Genomic DNA, 20,617 nt, shown 5'->3' with positions numbered 1-20,617 from the left:
GATACATCCTGCCTGCTCCTCCTCTAGCTTGAGGACAACTGGTCGTTGACTTCTTCATATACTCCATATACTTCATATATCTTCATATACTCCATATACTTCATATACTTCATATACTACACCCATATATATATATATATATATATATATATATATATATATATATATATATATATATATATATATATATATATATATACAAGAAGGTACATTAGGTTTATGAGAGTACATAGCATTGATGTTTTTAAATTTTTCTAAAGCAATTAACACCCATATGGCTTTGGGCAGGTCCTATAATCAACAGATAAATTTAAGTTGGACCGGTTGGTCCCTGAGCCCAGTTGGTCCGGCACTTCATTTAGAAAACAACCTAGTTTTCTCTTGAAGATGTCCATGGTTATTCTGGCAATATTTCTTATACTCGCTGGGAGGATGTTGAACAAATCTAGACATCTGATGTTTATAGTATAAAAACCTGCAATTTTGATCATTAAAGTGATGATTGTTATAGATACTTGATAAGACGTTTAGTTTGGGTCTAAACTAGGTTGCTTGTATAATGTTTGATATCTTTATTTTTACTGCACCTGAGTATCTGGAAATTATCACTGTTAAACATCATGTTATTTTCTTCCGCCCAGTCAAAAACTTTATTAACAACTGCTTGCAGTTTTTCAATTTCTTCAGCGGAGGTAGTCTTCATGGTCATTTTGTCATAGTGGTCAAGTAACTGTGAGAGTCATGATCGTCCCGCTCTAAACTCTATCATATACTATTAGCTATTGGGTTTGCCAAAATTATCAGGGCTAGGTTAGGTTTGGTCACATATCTACATTAGTTTTAACTCAAATTAACGCTGCTCATCTTACTCTAGCTTTCTTTGCAAAGTCACTTTATCATTATTAATCCATTTTTCTGGGAGGGCTTTCCTTGGGGACACTCTGGGCTGCTCTCCTGGAACTTTTCAAACTGCAGGTATCACAACACTGATATTTACCACAACTGCTGATATTTACACCAAGGACTACTACAATAACTGCAACTACTACAACACTACTTAAATATCATTTGGGTCAGGATCACCACAGTAACAAAGAAAAATCAACAGAAAGGTAAAGTGTAAAAAAACAAGCAGCATTTTGGTTTTTAATTCTATGGTACTATATTTTGCTTAGTTGTTAATTTTATATGAAGTTCTCACAAATTCATTAATAATAGGTGTTTTTACTTTGAACTTTATCACCATCCTTATCTCTATTCTTAAAAAATCTGATATGACACGCCAAATTCTACTATTTGTGGCTACGCCTGTGGTGTCCCATCCCAGCACTCTGTCATATAATGCTTTTAAACTACTGATGGTTTTGGCCTCCACCACCCTCTTACTTAACTTGTTCCAACCGTGTCTTCCACGCTGCTTGTGAAAGTTAATTTTCTAATATTTCTTCGGCATCTTTGTTTAGTTAGTTTAAATATATGACCTCTTGTTCTTGATGTTCCAGGTCTCAGGAAATCTTCCCTATCTATTTTATCAATTCTTGTTACTATTTTGTACATAGTGGTTATATCACCTTTTTCTTCTATCTTCTAGTGTTGGTATATTTAATGCCTCTAACCTCTACTCGTAGTCCTTCAGTTCTGGAGCCATTTAGTGGCATGTCTATACCTTTTCCAGTTTGTTGATGTGCTTCTTTAGATATGGGCACCATACAACCCCTGCATATTCCAGCTTTTAAAGCAATTCTAAGGTTAGAAAGTGTAGCATAGGACCCTCGCACAATGTTCCTAATATGATCCTCAGGTTATAGTTTTCTATCTAAAACCACTCCTAGCTCTCTTTCTTGATCAGAATTCTTCATAGATCTCTGTGGTTCGATCATAGAAACTGAGTAAATTCGTTACACTGGAGCTTCCTGATCGAAGACCATACTGACAGTCTGATACATCATTTGTCTCCAGGTGTTCTACCCATTTAGTTCTAATTATTTTTTCCAATATTTTCACTATTACACTTTTAATAGTATTATACTTGTAATACTCCTTGAATTTTTTCCACTTCATCTCTAGAGACCTCCATGTGCTCCATGTTGTTCTCTGGAATTCTTATTGTGTCTAGTACTTTGAAGATTTCATTGTGTACAAACACATTTTATAACTTTTCGTTTAATGTTTCATACATTTCCTTTTCATTTTCCATTTATATGTTTCCCATTTTCAACCTCTGAATGAATCAACCTCTGAATCAGCCTTTACCTTCAATTTGTTGTTTATGAATTTGTAGAATAGACCTGGTTCTGTTTAACATATGTCCGCAATCCCTTTCTCAAAATTTCTTTCTGCCTCTCTCTTCTTTTTTTTGCAGACTGCGTTCATATATAACAATAAATATTTTATGTTGCATATTTTTTTTTATTTTGCAATATTTTGCAGATGGCATTCATATATAACAATAAATATAGATATATTTGCTGTACCCGGCAACGCGTTGCGGTGGCACAGCAACGCACGTGCGTTGCTGTGCCACAGCAACCTTTCTCTGTCTCCTAGTTCTCCCCCCCATTCCCCATGCCCCGTCCTCTCATCCTCAGAACCATTCCTCACTCACCCGTCCCCTCTTCCTTCCAAGCATTCCTCACTCACCCGTCCCCTCTTCCTTCCAAGCATTCCTCACTCACCTGTTCCCTCCTCCACCCAACAATTTGCCACTCCTCCGTCCCCTCGTCCTTCCCACTATTCATCCCTTCCCCCGTCCCTTTGTCCTCCTCAACATTCCCCACTCCCGCGTTGGTTCGTCCTTCTAACCATTCCCCACTCCATCGTCCCATCCTCCTCCTCCCCCACCATCTCCCACTCCTCCATCTCCCACTCCCTACCATTCCCCCCTCCCCCGTCTCCTCGTCCTTTCCACCAACCCCCACACCTCTGTCTCCTTGTCCTCCCCACCATTCTCCATTCCCCTATCCTCTCTTCCCCGACTGCCCCGTCCCCTTGTCCTCCCCACTATTACCCCCTCCCCTGTCCTCTTGTCCTCCCTAAAATCCCCCACTCCCGTCCCCTTGTCTTCCCGAACATTTCCCACTCCCTTGTTCGATGCATTCCCAAATGATCTGATGTTCCCATCACTGAAATATAAGAAAAACAGATAAATAAACGAAATGAAAAAAAATGAAAAAATACAAAAATAAATTATACTCAGGAAATGAACGGTATGGTAAACAACACAGCTCAATTTCAACGCAATGTCGCACAAAATAAATTAAATCAAAATGAAAATAAATCGAAATTTATGAAAATTTAATTTATCAATGCAATCGGAAACATTTAAAAGGAATCGTAACATATTTAGTCTAGCGTGATTTGCTATTACATTCAACAGATTGCGTTGTTTTTCAAAAAAGCATGTTTTTACATGTCACAGGTGTGGCATCTATATAGTCGGTATATAAAAACATGCGTGTATTCTAATGGAACGTTGTATCAAAATTTCAAAGCATTGGATGAAGAACTTTTGGAAATTTCAGCATGTGTTGCTCTTACATCCAATAGACGGTGCTGTTTTAAAAAAAAAAACATGATTTTTCTTATCACAGGTGTGGCATGCATATAGGAGGTATATAAAAACACGCGACTATTCGAAGGCAACGTAGTGTCAAAATTACAAAGTAATCGGTAAAGAGTTTTGAAGATTTCCTTCCCATGAAAAACACTTGAAAAAATAGTTTAAAAAAAAAGTCACAGACGTGACATCTATATAATATGTATATATAAACCCGTTCGGATGCGAATGGAACGTTGTGTGAAAATTTCAAAGCAATCGGTGAAGAACTTTCTGAGATTAGCTATTTTGAACAAACGACCATTTACATTTTTATTTATATAGATTTATATATATATGCTAGCAGTACCCAGCCTCACATTGGCCGGGTACTGCTAGTATATATTCCTGTGCCCTGGAACCTTCCCTGCCCCCCATTTCCCCCCCCCCCCCACAATTCCCTCCTCACCCGTCTCCTCGGCTTCCCTACCATTCCCCACTCCACGGTCTCCTCGTCCTCCCTACTCACCTCTTCCTTCCCACCATGCCCCACTCCCCTGTCCCTTTGTCTTATCTACTATTCTCCATTCCCTCATCCCCTCGTCCCCACTTTCCCAAACTCCCCCGTCCCCTCGTCCTTCTCCACCATTAATCCCTCCCTTGTCCCCTCGTCCTCCCAACCATCTCTCGCTTCTGTCCCCTCGTCATCCCCACCATCCCCCACTTCCTCGTTTGATGCCTTCCCAAATGGTCTGAAGTTCTCATCAGAAAATTGGGAACATCACGTGATCTGATGTTCCCATCACTGAAATATATGAAAAACAGGTAAAAAATGAAATGAAAATATGAAAAAGTAAAAAAAATTTACTTACTCACAAAATGAATGGTATGGTAAACAACACAGCTCAATTCCAATGTAATTCACACAAATTAATTAAATCAAAATTAAAATAAATAAAAATCTATGACAATTCAATTTATCAATGCAATCATAAATATTGAAATGGAATTGTAACATATTTAGTATTGCATGTGTGTTCCTCTTACATGCAACAGATGGCGCTGTTTTTCAGGAAATGCATAGTTTTACCTGTAATATGTGTGGCATATATACTTATACATACGAAATGAACGGTATGGTAAACAACACAGCTCAATTCCAACACAATGTCACACAAAATAATTCAATAAAAAATCTAATAAATCGAAATCTATGAAAATAAAATTTATCAATGCAATCGGAAACATTCAAATGGAATTCGTGACATATTTAGTTTAGCATGCATGTTGCTATTATGTGCAACAGATGGTGCTGTTTTTCAAAGATGCATGTTTTAATTGTCACAAAGGTGGCATCAATATAGTAGGTATATAAAAAGATGCGCATATTCGAATAGAACGTTGTGTCAGAATTTCAAAGCAATTGGTGAAGAACTTTTGGAGATTACAGCATGTGTTTGTCTTACATTCAACAGATGGCGAGGTTTAAAAAAAAAAACATGTTTTCTCCGGTCACAGGTAAGGCATGTGTATAGTAAGTATATAGAAACACGCGCCTATTTGAATGCAACGTCGTGTCAAAATTTGAAAGCAATCGGTAAAAAGGTTTCCAAGATTTCTCTCATGTAAAAAATGCATGATGTTTTTCAAAAAAGCATGTTTTTTTCCGTCACAGACGTGACATCAATATAGTAGGCATCCTTCAGTCTCGGGAGACTATGGAGTTGCGCCCTAGTTGTCAATCCTGGTGCAGCATCTGGTGTGACTGATGAGGCCAATCCGAGAGTGGCAGTCCATCCCACACCGAGCACAAACGAAGTCCGATTCTGGTCTGTCTTCCCGGCTACCGGCTTTCCTTCTCTGTCTCTTTGCCTCCGATTCCTTGGCAAGTGACTCCTCGAACTTGGAGAGACCTCTTTGAACAGACTGCCCCCAGGCTGAACGGTCTGCAGCCAGTGTCTCCCATATAGCAAGATCGACGTCCATGGCTTTCAGGTCCCTTTTGTGTACGTCTTTGTACCGTAGCTGGGGCTTGCCTGTTGGACGCTTTCCCTCCCTCAGCTCTCTGTACAGGAGATCCTTGGGGATCCTGCCGTCGCCCATTCGCACAACGTGCCCGAGCCAGCGCATTCGTCTTTGTTTCAGCATTGTATACATGCTGGTGATTCTTGCTCTCCACAAGACGTTGTTGTTTGTCACCTTGTCCTGCCAGGTGATGTCCAAGATGTGTCGAAGGCAGCGCATGTGGTAGGCATTCAGCTGTCTTTTTTCCATTCAGCATATATATATATATATATATATATATATATATATATATATATATATATATATATATATATATATATGTCGTACCTAGTAGCCAGAACGCACTACTCAGCCTACTATTCAAGGCCCAATTTGCCTAGTAAGCCAAGTTTTCATGAATTAATTGTTTTTCGACTACCTAACCTACCTAACCTAACCTAACCTAACTTTTTCGGCTGCCTAACCTAACCTAACCTATAAAGAAAGGTTAGGTTAGGTTAGGTAGGGTTGGTTAGGTTCGGTCATATATCTACGTTAATTTTAACTCCAATAAAAAAAAATTGACCTCATACATAATGAAATAGGTAGCTTTATCATTTCATAAGGAAAAAATTAGAGGAAAAATATTAATTCAGGAAAACTTGGCTTATTAGGCAAATCGGGCCTTGCATAGTAGGCTGAGAAGTGCATTCTGGCTACTAGGTACGACATATATATATATATATATATATATATATATATATATATATATATATATATATATATATATATATATATATATATGTATATATATTTATATATATATATATATATATATATATATATATATATATATAAAAAGCCATTGTTCCTATATATATATATATATATATATATATATATATATATATATATATATATAAAAAGCTATTGTTCCTATATATATATATATATATATATATATATATATATATATATATATATATATATATATATATATATATATATATATATACAACCTTAGAACACTTTCCCACCAGGACATTCGAACCGTAGCCAGCAAAGAAGCCTTACAGCAACTGGCATAACTGGTAAGCCTGGTAAGAATTCTTTGAGGCTTACAGTCCCCAAGTGGGCATTTGAAGCCATAGACGACATTGGTCTCTTTTAAAGCGTTCTGCTTTATGTCTTTAGAGTTTCTCATGAGTAGGTTGGCCGTTTTCTTGGTTTTATAGTAGATCGTCAATTGTATCTTCTGATTTTTGTCTGTAGGGATAACGTTTCTATTAACAATACCTTTCAGGACCCTTTCCTCCATTTTATGAACTGTGGAAAAGAAGTTCCTGTAAATTAGTCTAATAGGGGGGTATAGGTGTTGTGTTAGTTGTCTCTTCAGAGGTTGCATGGCATTTCACCTTCCTACTCATGATGCGTTCAACGAAACCATTGGAGAAGCCATTGTTGACTAGGACCTGCCTTACCCTACAGAGTTCTTCATCGACTTGCTTCCATCCTGAGCTGTGGCTGAGAGCACGGTCGACATAAGCGTTAATGACACTCCTCTTGTACCTGTCTGGGCAGTCACTGTTGGCATTCAGGCACATTCCTATGTTTGTTTCCTTTGTGTAGACTGCAGTGTGGAAACCTCCGCTCCTTTCCATGACTGTTACATCTAGAAAGGGCAGCTTCCCATCCTTCTATATCTCGTAAGTGAAACGCAACACAGAATTCCGCTCAAATGCCTCCTTCAGCTCCTGCAGATGTCTGACATCAGGTACCTGTGTAAAAATGTCGTCAACATACCTGCAGTATATGACCGGTTTCAAGTTCATGTCGACTAAGACCTTTTGTTCGATGGTACTCATGTAGAAGTTCGCAAACAGGACACCTAGGGGAGAACCTATGGCGACTCCATCTACTTGCTTATACATGTGCCCATCCGGGCTCAAGAAGGGTGCCTCTTTAGTACAAGCTTGGAGTAGTTTCCTTAGAATGTTTTCTGGTATGTCAAGAGGAGTACAGGCCGGATCACGATACACTCTGTCCGCTATCATCCCGATTGTTTCATCCACAGGTTCGTTGGTAAACAGTGATTTTACGTCCAACGAGGCTCTTATTCCTGTGGCCCGTGTTCCCCGCAGTAAGTCAACAAATTCCTTTGGAGACTTCAGGTCATATTTAATAATATATGTCTACAGGAAAGACTGCTACCAAAATATACTAATATGTATATATATATATATATATATAATATATATATATATATATATATATATATATATATATATATATATATATATATATATATATATATATATATATATATATATATATATATATATATTTATATATATTTATTATTTAGATACTAAAGAACTTGTACAAATAAAGTAAGATTTATCGAAAACTGAACTCTGAAAATTCTGGAATTTCCTCCATAAGTACTCTTTAAGAGCGTATAAGTGATTTTTGATCTGAATTTTCCTCATTAGAAACCTTTAAGAAGGTATGAGTGATTTTCCAAAAAACAAAAATTGAACGTTGAGTATATTTTCAGTAAGACGAGAGCGAACTTTGCCCCTGAATTTTTCTATGAGAAACGTCTATGAACTCCGAAATTAGTTTCCCCTAAGAATTCTTTAACTCCAAATTGGAAACTGAGAAATTTATTAGGAAACCCGACGGAGTATGGAGGAATAACTAAATTTATCAGGATACCTTGATGCCATATGAGTGACTGGGAAATTTACCTGCAAACCCGAAGTGCCAGCATTAACTCGAAAAAAGAATTATCTTTAAACCCGAAGACCAAGCAGGGACTGGGCTGAGAATTAAAAAAATCCCTGCTGTCACTTCATCCCTACTACTCACCATCACACCTCCACCACCACCACTCTTTACCACCACCACCACCCACACCACTCTTCTACCACCTAGACCCCTCCACCACCACAGGGGAGAGGACACCTAGAGAGGACCACAACCACAACCATCATGGGTTCTGAGATGGTAAATCTTGCCTCGCAGATTTAATAGATTTCTATGATCAGGTGATAAAGATTAAGCAAGAAAGAGAAGGTTGAACAGATTGCATTTTGTTGGACTATCGGAAAGCCTTTGACACAGTACCCCATTAAAGGTTGGTGCTTAAGTTGGAGAAACAGGCATTAGTAACTGGTAGGGTGCTCCAGTGGAAAAAGGAGAACATAAGCAATAGGAAGCAGTTACAGTGAGGGGTTAGACCTCAGATTGGCACGAAGTCAACAGCAGAGTCCCACAGGGCTCTGTACTCGGACCTATCCAGTTTCTGATATATGTAAATGATCTTCCAGAGGGGTATACATTCAATGTTTGCTGATGTTGCCAAAATTATGAGAATGATTAAGACAGAAGAAGACAGCATGAGGCTTGAAGAAGAATTTGACAAACTGAAGGAATGGTCCAACATATGCTTGTTAGAGTTTAGCTCGAGCAAATGTTATGTAATGAAGATAGGTTTTGGGAGCAGGGGGCCAGATACAAGGTATGATTTGGAAGATGAAATTCTTCTAGAATCAGAGAAAAAGATCTGGGGGGGGGGGGGGTTGATATCACGCCAGACCTGTGTCCCAAAGCTCACACCAAGAGAATAACTTCAACGGCATATGCCAGGTTGGCCAACATAAGAACGGCCTTTAGAAACTTGTGTAAGGAATCATTCAGAACCTTGCATACCACGTATGTGAGAACAATCCTGGAGTATGCAGCTCCAGCATGGATTCCATATCTCGTCAAGCATAAAACTAAATTGGGGAAGATTCAGACGTTTACCACCAAACTAGTGCCCGAACTGAAGGGCATGAACTGTGAGGAGCGACTATGGGAATTAAATCTCTCGTCGCTGGAAGACAGAAGAGTTATCCAGGAAATGATGACCACATACAAGATTCTCAAAGGAATTGATAGGGTAGACAATGACCGAATATTTAACAAAAGGGGCACACGCACTAGGGGACACGGGTGGAAATTGAGAGCCCAAATGAGCCATCAAGACATCAGAAAGAATTTTTTTAGTGCCTGAGTAGTTTATAAATGGAATGCATTAGGTTGTGATGTGGTGAGGCAGAATTCATACTCAGTTTCAAGTGTAGATATGATAGAGCACAGTAGGCTCAGGAACCTGCACAACTGTTGATTGACGGTTGAGAGGCGGGATTAAAGAGCTGAAGCAGAACCCCCACAAGCACAACTAGGTGATTACAACCTACACCACCACCACCACAACCCACACCACCAACCACACCACCCCTTCACCTGCCACAGCACTCTTCCATCACCACCACCCACACCATCCCTCCACTTACCCCCCCCCCCCCCACAACAATTTTCCACCATCACCACCTCTCCACCATCACCACCCTCACCATCCCAACACCACCACCATCACCACCCTCACAACCCACACCATCTCTCTATCACCATTACCCACACAACTCTTCCACCACCACCCTCACTACCCTAACACCACCACCACCACCACCACCACCCTCACCACCCTAACACCACCACCACCACCACCCCTCCACCACCCCTCCACCACCCACACCACTCTTCCACCACCACCACCACCCTCACCACCTTAACACCACCACCTCCACCACCCACACCACCCCTCCACCACCACCATTCACACCGGCACAACCCCTACACCGCCACCCACACCACCACCACCACCACCACCCTCACCACCCTAACACCACCCCTCCACCACCACCACTCACACCGGTACAACCCCTACACCGCCGCCCACACTACTGCCTCCTTCCTGCCTACCTGATGCTTCCTCCTCCTTCCTTACTTTTCCTCATTCCTTGTTCTTTCTCCTTCCTAATTCCTCCTCCTCCTCCCATATTCTTCCATCTCTTCCCTTATTTTTCGTTTTCTTTCCTTATTCTTCTTTCTCCTTTATTCTACCTCCTTCCTTACTCTTCCTCCTCCTCCTGCCTGCCTAATTCTTCCTTCTTCCTGCCTTATTCATCCCCCCCCCTTCCCTATTCAGCCTCCTTCCTATTCTGGCTCCTTCATTCATATTCTTCTTCCTCTTTCTTTATTATCCCTTCTCCTTCCTGCTTTATTATTGCCCTCTTCCTTCTCTATTATTCCTCCTCCTTCCTTATTTTTCCTTCTCCTTCCTGCATTATTCTTCTAACTTCCTTATTCTGCCTCCTTCCTATTCTACCTCCTCTCTTCCTTCTTCCTTATTTAATATTAGGCCTTCCTTATCCTTCCTTATTCCTGCCTCCTTTATTCATCCTCTTTTCTGCTTCCTTATTCTTGCTCCGTTACTTCCCTAATCTTCCTCATTCTTGTCTCATTAATCTCCCTTCTCCTTCCTGCCATATTGTTCCTCCTTCCTGCCCTCCTTATTATTCCTAATCATTCCATATTCATCCTTCTCTTTCAATATTCTTCATCCTCCTTCTTGCTTATTCGTTATTCCTAATCCTTCCATATTCTCAGCCACCAACAACCACTGCCACCAACAGCAAGGAAAACCACTACCACCAACAGCTACTACCCCAACAACCACTACCACTAACAACCATCACCAACAACTAATAACACCAAAAACAACTTCAACATCACAATACACCACCACCACACATTTCCACTACCACACCACCACAATTCACTACCACTTCCGCAATACACCACACCACCACCACACACACACTACCACTACAACACTACAACTACTGCAACACACAAGCACACAATCACACAACCTCTACCACACCACCACTATCACACCACCATCATACCACACCACACCACCATTTCCACACAACCTTAACCTCACCCTCACTACGTCACCAACCCTTATCTACACCATCACTACCACAACTACACCACACAATCAACCCTTCACTAATACAGTAAACAACCAAACCCCCATTACCACACCACACTTCCATCCCCTCTCCACCACATCACACCACGACACCACATCACCACACCACCTCACCACACTTTCATCCTCTCTCTGCCACATCACAGTTCGACACCACAGCACCACACCGCACTGCAATCACAACCATCAACCACCATTACATTCACCCACAAAAACCATTAGCCACCACAATCTTCAATAACCATAACTATTAACCACCACAACACTCAATAACCACTACAATTAATCATCACAACAATCAATCACCACAATCATCATCCACCACAATCATCATCCACCACAATCATCAACTACCGCAACTATTAACCTCTACAACCTTCGACAACAACAACCATCAACCAAAACAATCATCAACCAACACAACTGTCGACAACCACAACTATCAACCCTCTACGTCCATCAACCACTACAACCATCATCCAGCACAACAACCAATAACCACTACCACAAACCACAACCATTAAGCACTACACCCATCAATCACTACTACTGCCAACTGCAACAATCAACCACAATTACAATCAACCACCACCATACTATTTATGGAAAATGAGTTACACAACCCAGGACAACATGGATTTAGAACAGGAACACCACTGCAGTTCCTGTCTGTCACAGTTACTCAACCACTCTGACAAAACCACAGAAGCTCTAGAAGAAAAGCAAAATGCAGATGTAGTATACACAGACTTTGCAATAGGAGCCGGTGGCTTGCAAAGGGAGCCGGGAACCGGTGGCTGAGCGGACAGAAAACTGGACGCGTGATCCTGTGGTCCCGGGTTCGATCCCGAGCACCGGCGAGAAACAATGGGCAGAGTTTCTTTAACCTTGAAGCCCCTGTTACCTAGCAGTAAATAGGTACATGGGTGTAAGTCAGCTGTCACGGGCTGCTTCCTGGGGTGGAGGCCTGGTCGAGGACCGGGCCGCGGGTTCACTAAAGCCCCGGAATCATCTTAAAATAATCTCAAGATAGGCATTCGACGACCATGGAGTGATTGGACACAAAATGAGGTCAATGGGAATAACTGGTAAAGTAGGACGCAGGATACTCAATTTCCTGTGGAACAGAACACAAAGGGTAACAGTCAATCAAATAAAATCAAGTCCAAGCGCAGTTAAAAGCTCTGTACCTCAAGGTACAGTCCTTGCATCACTGCTGTTCCTTATTCTTATATCAGATATAGATAAAAACACAAGCTACAGCTTCGTGTCATCCTTGCAGATGACACAAAAATCAGCATGAAAATTACCTCTGCTGAAGACATGGAAAAATTACAAGCAGATATCAACAAAGTTTTCGATTGGGCACCAGAAAGTAACATGATGTTTAACGGTGATAAATTCCAGGTACTCAGGTATGGAAAAAATGAGGACCTGAAACATGATAAAGGGTACAAAACACAATCGAATCTGCCCATAATAGGTAAACAGCATGTCAAGGATTTGGGAATAATGAGGTCCGACGATCCAACGTTTAGGGAGCATAACCAAGCAAATATTGCGTCAGCCAGAAAAATGATAGGATGGATTACGAGAACTTTCAAATCCAGGGATCCCATCACGATGGTTGTATTCTTCAAGTCACTTGTGTTGTCCCGTCTCGAGTACTGCTCAGAACTCACTTCCTCCTTCAGAGCAGGTGAGATTGCTGAAATAGAGGGAATACAGAGAACATATTCGGCACGCATAGACGCAATAAAGCACCTAAATTATTGGGATCGTCTCAAAGCTCTCCAAATGTACTCACTAGAAAGGAGACGAGAGAGATACCAAATAATATACACATGGAAAATACTGGAAGGCCAGGTGCCTAATCTACACAGTAAAATAACAACGTACTGGAGTGAACGATATGGAAGAAAATGCAGAATAGAACCAGAGAAGAACCAGTGAAGGTGCCATAGGCACAATCAGAGAACACTGTATAAGCATCAGAGGTCCGCGGTTGTTCAACGTCCTCCCAGCGACTATAAGATATATTGCCGGAAGAACAGTGGACATCTTCAAGAGAAAACTAGACTGTTTTCTAAAAGACGTTCCGGACCAACCGGGCTGTGGTGGATATGTGGGCCTGCGGTCCGCTCCAAGCAACAGCCTGGTGGACCAAACTCTCACAAGTTAAGCCTGGCCTCGGGCCGGGCTTGGGGAGTAGAAAAACTCCCAGAACCCCATCAACCAGGTATCAACCAACCTGGTACCACCAACCACCACTATTATCAACGACAATCATTAACCACCACAACCAACGACCACTACAATTAACCACTACTACCATCATCCACAACAACTATCACTACCACCAGCTACAACCGCCACTACGACCAAAGACAATCATCAACTACCATCAACTACAACCATCAACCACCAGCCACCACTACTACCAACCACAGCCATCACCCACCATTGCCACCAACAAAAACAACAGACCGCCACTGCCACCATTCACAACCCACCAACACCAACCACCACCACCATGGATTCGCCATTAAGTAAATATAATTTAATCCACCTTTATTATGCACAACCTGTTTTATCTATATAAATAAAAATGGAAATATTCGTTTGTTCAAAATCGCTAATCTCCGAAAGTTCTTCGCCGATTGCCTTGAAATTTTCACACAACATTCCTTTTGCATCCGAGCAGGTTTATATGTACATACTATATAGATGTAACATCTGTGACGGGAAAAACATGTTTTTTTGAAAAGCTGTGTTTTTGGGTGTTTTTCATGAGGGAAACCTTCGAAACCTCTTTACTGATTGCTTTGAAATTTTGACACAACATTGCATTCGAATAGGCGAATGTTTTTACATGCCTCACCTGTGACAGGAAAAAACATTTTTTTTTTTTTAAACAGCGCCATCTGTAGGATGTAAGAGCAACACATGCTGTAATCTCCGAAAGTTCTTCACCGATTGCTTTGAAATTTGGACACAACGTTCTATTCGAATACGTGCGTGTTTTTATATACCTACTATTTAGATGCCACACCTGTGACAGGTAAAAACATGCGTTTCTTGAAAAACAGCGCCATCTGTTGCACGTAGGAGCAACACACGATATACAAAATGTGTTACAATTCCATTTCAGTGTTTCCGATTGCATTGATAAATTGAATTTTCATAGATTTTGATTTATTTTCATTTTGTTTAATTATTTTGTGTGACGTTGCATTGGAATTGAGCTGTGTTGTTTACCGTACCGTTCATTTTGTGGGTATAGCTTATTTGTTTCATTTTTCATTTCGTTTTTTTAACTGTTTCTCTTATTTTTCAGTGCAAATGGTCGTGAAATTGAGCTGTGTCAATTGATCTGCGTTTGAATTTAAATATTTTGTTAGTATTTTTTGTTTTTGTTTTGAAAACAAGAAAATGGACAACACGTTTATTTCACAGCTGCAAATGTATAACAAACAGTATGAATCGACTGGCTACAATGTTAACTGCTTTTTTCACGTTAGGTCAAAATGACGTGTTTGCGAAAACACTGCTGTATTCGGAAGTACCTACTTATTACACATGGAATGCCAGTAGAAAAGCATTTGAACGACGCAAACGAGGAGATCGATTCGACGGACCTATCTTGAGGTTATCTTCAGATGATTTTGGGGCTTTAGTGTCCCCGCGGCCCGGTCCTCGACCAGACCTCCACCCCCAGGAAGCAGCCCCGTGACAGCTTACTAACACCCAGGTACCTATTTTACTGCTAGGTAACAGGGGCATAGGGTGAAAGAAACTCTGCGCATTGTTTCTCGCCGGGCGCCTGGGATCGAACCCGGGACCACAGGATCACAAGTACAGTGTGCTGTCCGCTCGGCCGACCGGCTCCCACCTGCCCTATTCAAATAAACTACGATAGGCAGACTGTACGCCGTGCATCCTAATCAAGATGAATGCTTCTTTCTTCGCATGCTGTTGGTAAATGTGCCCGGTCCAACGTCTTTCCAGCCGCCGACATTTGTCAACGGCGTAACACATGCCACTTTCCGTAGTGCATGTCAAGCTCGGAATTTATTGGAGAACGACCGACACTGGGATGTATGCATTAATGATGCGTCCAACACGTCACATCCAAATCAAATTTATGCATTTTTTGCAATCATATTGACCACCGGCTCTCCGTTATTTCCAACAGAGTTATGGGATAATTATAAATCGCACATGGCTGAAGATATCCATCGAATATGAAGGAAAATTCAAATATGAACATGGATTTCACTGCAGAAATCTACAACGAAGCGTTGATAATGATTGAAGATTTGTGCTTAGAATTCGCGAACAAAGCTCTAAATCAATTGGAAATGCCATCGCCGAATCGATCTGCTGCTGCTTTGTTCGATGTAGAATTGCGTCGTGAACAAAATTACAACATGAGTGATCTGTTGTCGTATGTGCAATTAAACATTCCTAAGCTAATGCTTGAGCGAAAAAACCTTTGCAATCAAATAATTCAAACTCAATAACGGGTTTGGAGAAATCTTCTTAGATGCGCCAGGAGGAACTGTAAATCCTTCCTAACTAGATTGATTCTGGAAGCATTTCGATCCCAAAATGGCATAATCTTAGCTCTTGCATCGTCCGGAATAGCTGGGACATTGTTACCAGGTGGAAGAACTGCTACTTCGGCTTTGAAATTGACATTGAACATGCAATTCATTGAAACTCCCACGTGCAACATTTCCAAAGCATCCGGCATGGGAAAAGTATTGCAGACATGTAAACTTATCGTTTGGGTTGAATGCACAATGGACCACAAAAAATCGCTCGAGGTTTTTTATCGATCATTGCATGATTTGCATGGTAACATCAGACTATTTGGAAACGCATTAATATTGCTTGCAGGAGATTTTAGGCAAACATTACCTGTAATTCCTCGATATAAGTCCGTCGACACTGTTGAGAAAGCAGATGAAACGGTTTGTTATCCAACAGAATTTTTTAATTCACTCGATCTGCCAGGGATACCATCACACGTACAGCAATTGAAAATCTGCGTGCCAATTATCATGTTGTGAAATATGAATCAGCGTGTGGCTTTGCCACGCCACACGCCTTGCAGTAAAATATTAATCAGCACGTCATAGAAGAAACAATCTTGACAGGACCTTTCCAAGGTCAGGAGGCCTGGTCGACGACCGGGCCGCGGGGACACTAAGCCCCGGAAGCACCTCAAGGTAAGGTGAAGATGTCCTCATTCCTCGCAGTCCTATGATTCCAACAGATATGCCATTTCAATTTAAGATATAGTAATTTCCAATTCGAATGGCGTTTACAATCACCATAAACAAAGCTCAGGGCCAATGTTGCGTGTTGTGGTAACCTTTTTACAACAATCTATTTAAATAAAAATGTATGTGGTCGTTTGTTCAAAATTGCTAATCTTCGAAAGTTCTTCACTGATTGCTTTTAAATTTTGACACAACTTTCCATTTGAATACATAGGTGTTTTTAAATACCTACTATATAGATGCCACACATGTGATAGGTAGAAACATGCTTTTTTTGGATAAACCAGCGCCTTCTGTTGCACGAAAAAGTAACACACCCTATACTAAATATGTTAAGATACCATTTCAATGTTTCCAAATGCATTGATATATTGAATTTTCAAGGATTTCGATTTATTTAATTTTAATTTTGTGTGATATTGCGTTGGAATTGAGGTATGTTGTTTACACTGCTGTTCATTTTGTGAGAATAGTTTATTTCTTTGTGTTTTCATTATTTTTCCATTTCGTTTTTTTTTAACTGTTCTTATTTTTCAGTGATGGGATCATCAGATCATTTGATGCTCCCATTATTATGATGGGAACGTCAAGTCATTTGGGAATGCATCAGAAGAGGGAGTATGGAATGGTGTGGAGGACGAGGGCACGGGAGTGGGGGATGGTGGGGAGGATGAGGGGATGGGGAAGTGGAGAATAATGGGGAGGACGAGAGGACGGGGGAGTGGGAGATGGTGTACAGGATGAGGGGACGGGGGAATGGGCAATGGTTGGGAGGACGAGAGGACAGGGGAGGAGGAGAATGGTGGGAAGGACTGGGGGGGGACAGGGAAGGGTTGCAGTGGCTCAACCACAGCAACGCATGGCCGGGTACAGCTAACATATCATATATATTACGTGATAACAAATGTCGACATTGTTTTCAAAAACTTTCCAGGAACATTAATGCAACCTAAAATTCTTTGCCAGGCGGTGATCCTGTACGCTTGACCATGGTCAGGAGCCGATGGCTCCCGACCATGAGGACAGAACACTGGATGAGCCGATGAGGACAGAACACTGGACGCGTGATCCTGTGGTCCCGGGTTCGATCCCGTGCGCCGGCGAGAAACAATGGGCAGAGTTTCTTTCACCCTGATGCCTTTGATACCTAGCAGTAAATAGGTACCTGGGAGTTAGTCAGCTGTCATGGGCTGCTTCCTGGGGGTGGAGGCCTGGTCGAGGACCGGGCCGCGGGGACACTAAGCCCCGAAATCATCTCAAGACAACCTCAAGAAGATGGTCACTGGTATCCTGTATGCATGACCATGGTAACTGGTGGTCCTGTGAGCATGACCATGGTCAGTGGTGGTCCTGTATGCATGACCATGGTCCTATAAGCATGACCATGGTCCTGTAAGCATGACCATGGTCACTGGTGGTGCTGTAAGCATGACCATGGTCACTGGTGGTCCTGTATGCATGACCATGGTCACTGGTGGTGCTGTAAACGTGACCATGGTCCTATAAGCATGACCATGGTCTTGTAAGCATGACCATGGTCACTGGTGGTGCTGTATGCATGACCATGGTCCTATAAGCATGACCATGGTCTTGTAAGCATGACCATGGTCACTGGTGGTGCTGTATGCATGACCATGGTCCTATAAGCATGACCATGGTCCTGTAAGCATGACCATGGTCACTGGTGGTGCTGTAAGCATGACCATGGTCCTATAAGCATGACCATGGTCACTGGTGGTCCTGAATGCATGACCATGGTCACTGGTGGTCCTGTATGCATTACAATGGTCACTGGTGGTCCTGTATGCATGACAATGGTCACTGGTGGTCCTGTATGCATGTCCATGATCACTGGTGGTCCTGTATACATGACCATGGTGACAGGTGGTCCTATTTGCAAGCCCATAGTAACTGGTGGTCCTATATGCATGACCATGGTCATTGGTGGTCCTGTAAGCATGAAAATGGTTACTGGTGGTCCTGTATACATGACCATGGTCACTGATGGTCCTATTTGTATGGCCATATTCACTCGTGGTCCTATATCCATTACCATGGTCACTGGCGATATTGTATACATGACCATGATGACTGGTGGTCCTATAAGCATGGCCATGGTCACTGGTGGACCTGAAGGCATGACAATAGTCACTGGTGGTCCTATATACATGACCATGTTCACTGGTGGTCCTATATGCATAGCAATGGTCACTGGTGGTCCTATATAAATGGCCATGATCACTGATGGTCCTGTATAGATGATAATTGTCCCTGGTGGTCCTGTAAGCATGACCTTGGTCATTGGTGGTCCTGTATGCATGACAATGGTCACTGGGGGTTCTGTATGCATGTTCATGTACACATGACAATGGTCACTGTTGGTCCTGAATGCATGACCATGGTCACTGGTGGTCTTGCATGCATGCCCATGGTCACTGGTAGTCTTGTATGCATGCCCATGGTCATTGGTGGTCCCGTATGCATGACCTTGGTCACTGGTGGTCCGATAAGCATGACCATGGTCACTGATAGTCCTATATATACATAGCAATTGTCACTGATGTTTCTGTATGCAGGACCTTGGTCACTGGTGGTCCTGTATGCATTTTCATGGTCACTGGTGGTCCTGTATGCATGACCATGGTCATTAGTGGTTCTGAATTCATAGTCATGGTTACTGGTTGTCCTGTATGCATGACCATGGTCACTGGTGGTCCTGTATACATGACAATGGTCACTGGTGCTCCTGTATGCATGGCAATGGTCACTAGTGGTCCTGTACGCATGACAATGGTCACTGGTGTTCCAATATGCATGTCCATGGTCACTGGTGGTTCAATAAGCATGACCATGGTCACTGGTGGTCCTGTATACATTACCAGAGACATTGGTGGTCCTGTATACATTACCAGAGACACTGGTGGTCTTGCTTGCATGAACATGGTCACTGGTGGTCATGTATGGATGATTATGTTCACTGGCGGTCCTGTATACATGACCATGGTCACTGGTCGTCCTGTATACATCACCATTGTCACTGGTGATCCTTTATGTATGACAATGGTCACTGGTGATCCTTGTTGGAAATTTCCAACAGTTATTCTCATGCCAAATACAATAGGATGTATTTCCTGTATTAAGCTCCATGCTGATTTGATACTCATTTACTAATCTTTAGTACAATGGTTTTTTTTCTGTACTAAGTGTAATAATTAACTAACACAACTAATCCGTAGCTTGGTATCATAGAATTTATTGCATTAGGATATGGAACATTATGTAATTTCTCCTAGAATTGTGCAGTGTTGCGTCAGCCACCCACGGAGAATAAATTTCCACATATCTGTAGATCGAATAGAAGCTCAACCATTTACTTTCCTTTATGAAGGGTAATTATTTAGTAATAGGTTTACTTTATTTAGTATACAACAGTTTACTGGAATTCCTTTACCCAGCTTGATCGCTGTTCTAGTAAATAATATCATAATCTATCCAAACGAGTCTTGTTTTATTTGTGCCGTCAACATTAACTGACCTGCACTGTGAGAATCAAACATCGCCACATAAAGTATTTAATTGAACTGTCAAGAGTATTCATAAACACTTCCTTCCCTATTTAGCTCCCTCTCATTGTCTGGCCCGTTGCCTCCGTGAGGGGGCTTGGTGGGCAGCTGCCGGAGTGTGATGCTCCATGGGTCAGTCCTCTGTCCTTTTGCAGCCTTATGCTCCTGCTGCTGCCTTTACCAATTTTGCCAGACCCCTTTTCCTCATGTTTCATTGTTCTCCCCCCTCTTCTCCTATCAAATTGTCATTTCCCGCCGACCTTTTGTCTGTGTTGATTATTCTTTCGACCTTCTTTTGTTTTGACGCCCGGGGGTTTGAGGAGGCATACTCTTGCAC

Source organism: Procambarus clarkii, chromosome 18 (assembly GCF_040958095.1).
Source record: "Procambarus clarkii isolate CNS0578487 chromosome 18, FALCON_Pclarkii_2.0, whole genome shotgun sequence".
Lineage (NCBI taxonomy): Eukaryota > Metazoa > Arthropoda > Malacostraca > Decapoda > Cambaridae > Procambarus > Procambarus clarkii.
This window is presented reverse-complemented; position numbering follows the sequence as displayed.